Source organism: Herpailurus yagouaroundi, unplaced genomic scaffold (assembly GCF_014898765.1).
Source record: "Herpailurus yagouaroundi ecotype Mexico unplaced genomic scaffold, PumYag 197, whole genome shotgun sequence".
Classification (NCBI taxonomy): Eukaryota; Metazoa; Chordata; class Mammalia; order Carnivora; family Felidae; genus Herpailurus; species Herpailurus yagouaroundi.
The window spans coordinates 12,300,576-12,309,652 of NW_024412428.1; positions in this window are offsets into that span (position 1 = coordinate 12,300,576).

Below are 9,077 nucleotides of genomic sequence, written 5' to 3' on the forward strand. Positions count from 1 at the left end.
CCACTTTGTAGAAACATCACAAAAATTACGAAGTCAAAGAATTGCTGAATATCATGTCAAAAAAAAGGAGTTTCATGCTTGTAAGACCTGGGTATACTTCCTTCTGGCAAAAGCAAAGAGTAGTGCAAGGAGCTACAGTGTTAGGGGTGGCAGGGCACGGAGGTGTTACCTGGTGCAGCCTTTCACTTTGTGGACAAGTCCATTCGGGCCTAAACAAAGTGACTTGCCCAAAGTCAAACAAGAAGCCAGGGCCGGTGCAGGGCAAGGCTGAGCTGTGCCCTGATCCCCAGCAGAAAGTTGTCCATCGCAGAACAAAATCCCTGGGAAAACAGCTCAGGGTTTTAGAATTGCAGAATGTTGCAATCCGGAAGGACCAGCTTAACCCTGTTACATACCTGTGAGGTAACTAGAGGAAACTCAGGATACATAAAAAAAAATCCTTATTGGGGTGTCTGGGTGGCTCAGTCGGTTAAGCATCCGACTTCGGCTTAGGTCATGATCTCACAGCTTGTGAGTTTGAGCCCCGCATTGGGCTCTGTGCTGACAGCTCAGAGCCCGGAGCCTGCTTCGGATTCTGTCTCTCCCTGTCTCTCTGCCCCTCCCCTACTCATGCTCTATCTCTCAAAAATAAATAAATATTAAAAAAAAATAAAAACAAATCCTTATTAAAAGCCTAGCACAGTCTCTTCACTGGCCTAGCCTGCCACATCTCCTGACTTTCTCCTTTGTGTTTACTCCTCTCAGGCCAACAAGTCTTTCAGCAGGAGCCCTGACACTTCCCCATTCGGGGTCTATGCCAGTTTGGGTCCTGTATCCTGAAATACACTCTCCTCCCTTTCTGGCTGATTCTAACTGTAACTTCATTCTAAGTGTTAACTCTTCGAAAGAAACCTTTCCTGACCAACCTGTTTAGGTGAGTCCCCCTAGAAATCCTGATTAAAGCTAGTACTGAAATAAATAAATTTAATATGTGTGGCAATAGAGGCCAGTATATTCTTGGGTTCACTTTGTATTAATCATTGTATTGTTCACTTAATTTTTACTTTTATTGGAGGATATGGTAAGAAAAGCCAAAAGATTCCACAAAGGTTGGTATGAAAAATGGCATTCCCACGTCCCTGGTCTCTGCCCCACGACTTGATTTAGGCTTCCTGGAGAAAACACTTTCAACTCTTTTAGTGTGTGTGTATGCATAGGGGAGTGTGTGTGTGTGTGTGTGTGTGTGTGTGTGTGTGTGCACGCGCGCGCGCTTGTGTATTAGTATTAACTCCATATTTCTGGATAACACGTATCCTGCTTTTTCTTGATTTTGAAAAATTAGCTATTGATTCCCTACTAAGGAAAATGAGGTCTTTTCTGTCTTACACCAGTCCCCCCTCCTACCAAGATGCAATTCCCAGTGCATTTATATCATAGTTTCTGGTCAGGTAAATATATGGTATTTATGTTAATTTTGATTATATATGTACTATCTACAGCTCAGCCACATGCTATAATGTTATAACATTTCCTTTCTTAGATACTAAATGCCCTTCTATATAATTTTTAGGTTTCTTGCTATTACTAATTGTCTTGTTTTCTCTTTGGCTTAGTTTTTAACGTACCTATTGCTAACTTACCCTCAGATTCTCTCGCATAGGTGTAAATCTCATTTGAGTATGTGTGAGAACATCAGATATTAATTTCATCTTCTGCAGACAGTTTTCCTCCTGCTTCAGCCTAAAGTAGTCGCTTTCCAAGCTTTGTCCATCACTATTGCCTGGACCTTTCCTGCACTGGTGCCCTGGAATGTCCTCTTGCTCTGCTCCACTATGGGATCTCCTGTTCTCAAGATCCCTCTCTCAGAGGCCACACACTGATCATTTTTAAAACATTGAGATGAAGTAATATCAGTGACAAGAGCCACAGAACCTCAAAGGACTAAAGGCCTTTTCTTCTTTTTATATCAGACATTTAACGACATTTTGTGTTTTTACATTTCTAATTGGTTTTCTATGCCATTTCATGTAAAATAAATGTCTCCTTTTAACATCTGCAAGTAACTGTTTTCAGTTTTAATATATTACCTTTCAAAAAGGTAGCAAGGGCAATTGAAGAGGTGTTAAATATATATCACGGTTAAATCATGCAGAAAAAAGTGCTTTTTTTGCTTTTGAAATTTTTTGCATATATAAAGGCTTGAGTAAAATGGGTGAAAGGAGTGTAATGTGCTGAGGTGGAAAAAAATCCATTTTACGATTTCCAAGACCAAGATGATGAAATCCACAATGTTCAAATATAGATTTAAATGCTTGTAACTAGCAATCCCCAAGGGAATACTAACCAAGATTTTTGTAAAATTGACAGCTGACTCTAAAATTTATGTGAAAATGCAGAGGACAAAAACTGGCAAAGGCAACCTTGATTAAAAAGAACAAAAAGAGTCCAACCACCAGAAACCAAGACCTATTTCAAAACTATAGTAATCAAAACAGTGTGTTTCTGTGCCTGGATAGACAAATAGACCAATGGACCAGAATACAGAGTTCAGAAACAAATCCACACATATATGGTCACCTGTTTTATGACAAGGTGATCCTACAGTAGAGTGGAGAAAGTTCTCTTCAATAAATAATACTGGTGTAACTGAATATCCACATGGGAAAAAATATATCTTGATGTTTATGTCATACACCATACAAAAAATTTTCAGTGAATTTAAAATCTACATGTGAGAGGGGCGCCTGAATGGGTCAGTCGGTTGAGCACCTGACTTTGGCTCAGGTCACGATCTCACCGTTTGTGAGTTTGAGCCCCGCGTTGGGCTCTGTGCTGACAGCTCAGAGCCTGGAGCCTGCTTTGGATTCTGCGTCTCCCTCTCTCTCTGCCCCTTCCCCGCTCATGCTCTGTCTCTCTCTGTCTCTCAAAAATGAATAAACATTAAAAAAAATTTATAAAATCTACATGTGAGAATGAAACAATAAAGCTTAAAAAAAACACAAGAACATTTTGATGACTTTGGAGTTGGCAAAGATTTTTTAAAAAATAGTATACACATTCAAATTAAGAATTTCTGTTCATCAAAAGAAACCATCAAGGAACTAGAGAATATTACGCTAAGCGAAATTAGTCAGAGAAAGACAAATATCATATGACTTCACTCATATGAGACTTTAAGACACAGAACAGATGAACACAGGGAAGGGAAGCAAAAACATAAAAACAGGGAGGGGGACAAAACATAAGAGACTCTTAAATATGGAGAACAAACAGAGGGTTACTGTAGGGGTTTTGGGAGGGGGGATGGGCTAAATGGGTAAGGGGCAGTAAGGAATCTACTCCTGAAATCATTGTTGCACTATATGCTAACTAACTTGGATGTAAATTAACAAAATAAAATAAAATAAAAAAGAAATCAGCAAAAAAAAAAAAAAAAAAAAGAAAAGAAAAGAAAAGAAAAAGAAACCATTAAGTGAGTTCAAAGCCAAAAACCACACATAGGAAAGAGATATTTACAATACATGTGTTTGAAAAATCAGTAAGAGACAAATAAAAAAATGGCAAAAAGATTTGAATACGCACTTTACAAGAGAATATGCTGATCACTGATACACACACATAAGATTCCTAACATCATTAATGATTAGGGTAATTAAAACCATGATGAGATTTCTCTACAAACCTACCAGAATGGCTAAAATTAAAAGGCTTGCTGGTTGGTAAGGATGCGGAGAAACTGTAACCCTTATGAATTGTTGGTGGGAATGTAAAATTGTGCAGCTGCCATAGAAAACAGTATGGTTGTTACTCAAAAAATTAAACATAGAATCACCATGTGATACAATTCCCCTTCTGGGCATATGCCCGAAAGAAGTGAAATCAGGAGCTTACACAGATATTTGTACAAAAATGTTCCTAGCAGTTTTATTCACAAAAGCCAAAAGATGGAAATAACCCAAATATCTATCAACAGATATGGATGAATAAAGTATAAACTTACACTGGAATATTATTCAGCCTTAAAAAGGAATAAAAGTAAATTATGTGCTACAATGTAGATGAACCTTAAAGACAACATGGTGAGTGAAATAAACCAGACACAAAAGGACAAATATATGATTCCACTTCGTTAAGGTACCTACAATTGTCAAATTCATAAAGAAGAGGAAGTAGAATGATGGTTTCTAGGGCCTGGGGGTTACCATCGTGGGGAGTTACTGTTTAATAGGTACAGAGTCCTAGTTTGGCATGATGGGAAAGTTCTGGAAGTGGATGGTGGTGATGGTTGCACGACAACATGAATGTACTAAATGATAATGAGCTATGCACTTAAAAATTGCTCAAATGATAAATGGCATGTTATGAATATTTTACCATAATAAAAAAGAAATTTGTTGAGGAGGATGTGAAATGTCTTTGAGTTTTTGCTGATGGGTAGGTAAACTGGTACAAGTATTTTGGAAAGTTCTCATTAGTATTTACCAAGGCTAAATACATGCCTACCATTATTGCCCAGGAATCTCATTCCTAGATGCATATGTCCAATAGAAATTAGTACATGTCTCAAAAAAATGTATAAGAATATTCAAGAAAATTATGCTTACTAGACAAAACATGGAAATATCCCAAATGTCCATCAATGGTACAATAAATAATAAATTGAGCTATATATTGGTCAGGTCTGGTGACACAGTTTTGACACAGGATAATTTTACAGTGCAAAATGAAAATACAGGTGCCTTGTTAAGGAATTATTAACAATTTCAAGATGTCAACAACAGAGCATTAAACCAAACAGGAGGCTGTGTTGCCTTGCACACGTGATTCCCCCTGTCCTGATAGTGATACAATGGAATACTACAGAGCAGTAAGAGAGGAACAACCTATTACTGCATATAACAAATGGATGAGTTTTGCAGATATACAATAAGCAAAAGAACTCATGCACAAGAGAAACTATACTGTATGATGTCGTTTACAGGAAGATTAAGAACAGAGAAAATAATACATGATGATAGAATTTAGAATTGTGGCTGCCCTGGGGAATGTATTGAATGGAGAGACGCATGAGAAAGCCATCTAGGGTGGTGGAAATGTTCTATATCTTGATATAGATTGTGGATACACAGATATAAACGTATATAAAAGCATAAGTAACAATACTTGTCGGATTGAATATAAAAGCACCACATGGTATCAGCTGCCTATACCTTCAGGTCCTTTTCACCCAGTACAGATCTGAATCTTATGCTCTGACTCTTGTTTGGATGGGAGGTGTTACAGGGTCCTATGGCTCAGAGAACATTGGATTAAGACCCTTCATGCTCTTTGATTCATGGCACTGACATTTCCATTGTCTACAACCAATACCTGTCATCCTAAGACCCTAAGAGCCAGGGATACCAGCAATGCCAGTTCACACCCAAAAGACACAGAAGTCTACTTGAGATACTTAGGTCATGAGCCAAAGTGCCTCACATGACGGACCCCCCCATCCCCCTCAACAACAAAACAGACAAAAAAACCTGTGTTGCAGTGCCCCACAATTGTGCTTTGTCTTCGTTTTTGCAATACATTATTTCAGAGACCCTCCTCTTTTTAATACTATGTAATTTTTAGATTTATCATAAGAAAAAAATATACATTTAGAAGGGAAACAATTTTCATATTAAAATCAAACTAAAATTAGAACAAAATTTACTCTGGTAATAGAGGGCATTCAGCAAGCACATATTCTTGACTGGTGACAATTGGCTGAAGCAGCCCTTGATCATACAATGGACCTATAGAGTTTGAATTCCTAGATTTACTTTTTGAAACACTGCATGTGCCAACTGAAAAGGGGCAGAGGGGCCCCAGTCAAGGAACTGTCTACATCCCCACTTAACCGCAGAATCCCTGCCATTTTAACGAGGCGCCATTTTGCTTTTTATGTGAAAAGTACTTGTCTGCTCTCTGATAAATCAAAGCTATCATTTATATTGTAATTATTTTTGTAAAAATTGTCTTTATTATCTTGGGATATTTTGGTACTGTATGGCAATTTAATATGAAAAGTACAAAATCATTATTATCTGTTTTCTTGGGAGAATGGGATAATAAGTGGATAAAAAGATGGATAATGAGTAAGAAAAAGAAATGGTAGGATTGTTGGACTTTGATGGCACAGCACCAGCAGGATTCTGCTGAGCATGCAGGCCTGGTGCCACAGAAATGTGTGTGTGGGTGTTGGGGATTAGCATCTTCAAGAAATGCCTTCAACCAATAGAGTATGGGAGCTGCTGGATAAACATTTCTCCCTAATCCTCTCAGAAGACTACTGAAAGAAATCTGCACACTTCTCAGATAGTGATCTAGCCCCAGTTTCCCACAGAGGTGACCTTGATAACTCATTCTTGCTTTGGCTTTACTTCTCCCCTATTTCTCTTTCCTAAGTCCATCTCTGCTGATATGTGTAACCACATCCCAAATAAATTACCTGCTTTGCTTTGCAGCTGTGTGGAGAGTAACTGGGGCTAAGACACAGGCATCTAGGTCCCCTCCCTCCAGTGCTTCAGGTGTCTCCTAAAACCTCAGAGCCCTCCACTAGATTCTCTGCAACAAACTGACCAAAAGTGGTGAAAGCGTGGAGGAGCACCCAGGAGTTTTAATGGGACAGGAGTGGAAATGGTGCCCATCGTTGCCGCCTACTTGCCATTGGCCAGAATTCAGTCACTTGATTCCACTAATTACAGAGAAAGCTGGGGAAAGCACCTGCGTATCCAGGAAAATCAGGAGCTATGGTGAACACAGAACATTGACTCTGCCACAATTTTAAAATGAATTTTACCTCTCCCCTCTCTCTTTGGGAGTTTTAAATTATTCCCAAGCTATTTGCAGCAAAATCTATGCTCACTTATTTCAGAATGTTAAAAGTCATATTCTTGCTATCAAAGAACGTGACATTATGTAAAGCTGCTCTGAGAAACCTCTGTTCAAAATTCTTTCCACCTTACTATTTCATGTTATTTCTAAAGTGCAGAGAGGGATTTGCCCATTGGCCCTTCCCCAAATGTTGAAATGGAATTATAACTGGACACTATCGGTGACAATTTCAAGGAATACATTATAAGTATAAAGGACCAGAACACTCTCACTTTAAGATAGGGGCAAGGTTGCCAGCAAAATTTGCTGGGTATGCCCTCTGCAAAGGAAGATCCAGATCTGTTCAGATATATGAAAGAGAAAACTCACAAACATGTGAAGTCAAAGTGATAATATATCTTTAGAGGAAGTAAAATTACACACACTCCTTGACTCCTCTCTAGACCTCTTGAGATCATGACATACCTGCTTCATTACTTCTTTTTAAAGAAGCAAAATTAGATCCAGCCTATAAAAATACCTTACTTCTGATTCTGGCAACATCCAAGTATAAGTTTGCTCCAGAGAGGTGCATTGGGATGAACTGCCAAGGGTTAGGGGCAGAAAAGCCCAGTTAACTCATTCCTTCATCTTGAGCATCTCTACAAGTTTAGGTTGGTTTTGCCTAGCCCTTAGTTACAGGTAAAAGATGACTGCTTTATCATTTTCATTTGGATGAGCTCAGTGCAAATTTAAACTTGGTGTGTTCTTAACCATCTCTGTATTCAAGCCCCCTTACCCTGTATCACCGTAAATGTCTTTTCTCAATAAAATATAACCTCTATTTATTGAGTACCTTTGATGTGGTTGCTGCTTACATTACCTCACTTAATCCTCAGATGAACCATGTAAAGAAAGCAGGTTTCATCAACCCTATTTTAGGGCTGAGGAAGCTGAGTCATTGAGCTGTTGAAGCTATTGTTTGCCGGCCACTGATTAATATGTATAACCTCTTCTCTGAACATATTTTTCATTTTCTGGCTCTTCCCTGAGGATCCTATTTCCTCCCAGCCCTCCCTCACTTCCCATATATTCAAGAGTCTAGGATTGCCAGATAAAATACAGGACACACAATTAGATTGTAATTTCAGATAAACAATGAATTTTTTTTGTATACATATGCCTATGAAATATTTATGTAATATTTAGTAGTACTAAATATTGTTTGCAGTGATATTTAGTGACAATTATCTGAAATTCAAATTTAACTGGGCTTTGTGTATTTTTAAGTTATGAAATCTGACAATCCTAAGTGAGCTAAGTGTCTGTCTTATGTATTGTTCTCTTCACACCATTTCTCCTTCCTTATAACCTCTGGCAACTTTGAAACATGTGTCTACATGTCTTCAAACTCCACTCTCTATTACCCTTCCTTGTATTTGAAGTTGTCTGTCATGCTCAGGGTCATTCTTATCAGTTTACTGATCATTTCAGCACCTGGTTCACCTTCTTCCTCTGAGTAATTATTTCCATTATTATTTTTTTTTTTGAGGATTATATTACCCACATAGATGACAATTCAATATCTTTGCTTCCGAGTTCTTTTACCTTCTAATTTGAAACATTTTTCCCCCTCCATTCTGATTCAACATAGTAACATAGGGAATATGGAAAGTTTCATAGTATTAAATAGAATGGTCAAGGAGGCCTCACTGAAGAGATGACTTTGAGCAAATACCCTGAGAAAGGTGAGAGACCCATCTCTGTTGAGACTTAGACAAAAGTGGTCCATGAAGAGGAAATAGTAAGTTCAAAGGCCCAGAGGTTGAAGCCCCCTGGAGCTTGTTTCAGAAAGTTTCTTTAGAATAGGGACTATATCATGGGGCGCCTGGGTGGCGCAGTCGGTTAAGCGTCCGACTTCAGCCAGGTCACGATCTCGCGGTCCGTGAGTTCGAGCCCCGCGTCAGGCTCTGGGCTGATGGCTCGGAGCCTGGAGCCTGTTTCCCATTCTGTGTCTCCCTCTCTCTCTCTGCCCCTCCCCCATTCATGCTCTGTCTCTCTCTGTCCCAAAAATAAATAAACATTGAAAAAAAATTAAAAAAAAAATAGAATAGGGACTATATCTTATAGTTGGCTGTACTACTGATTGTGCCCAATAATGTCTTGCCCATAGAAATAACTCAATAAATATGACGACTCATAGACCACAATAAATTCTTGTTTAATAAGTGAATGAGAGGGGGTACTTTGATAGG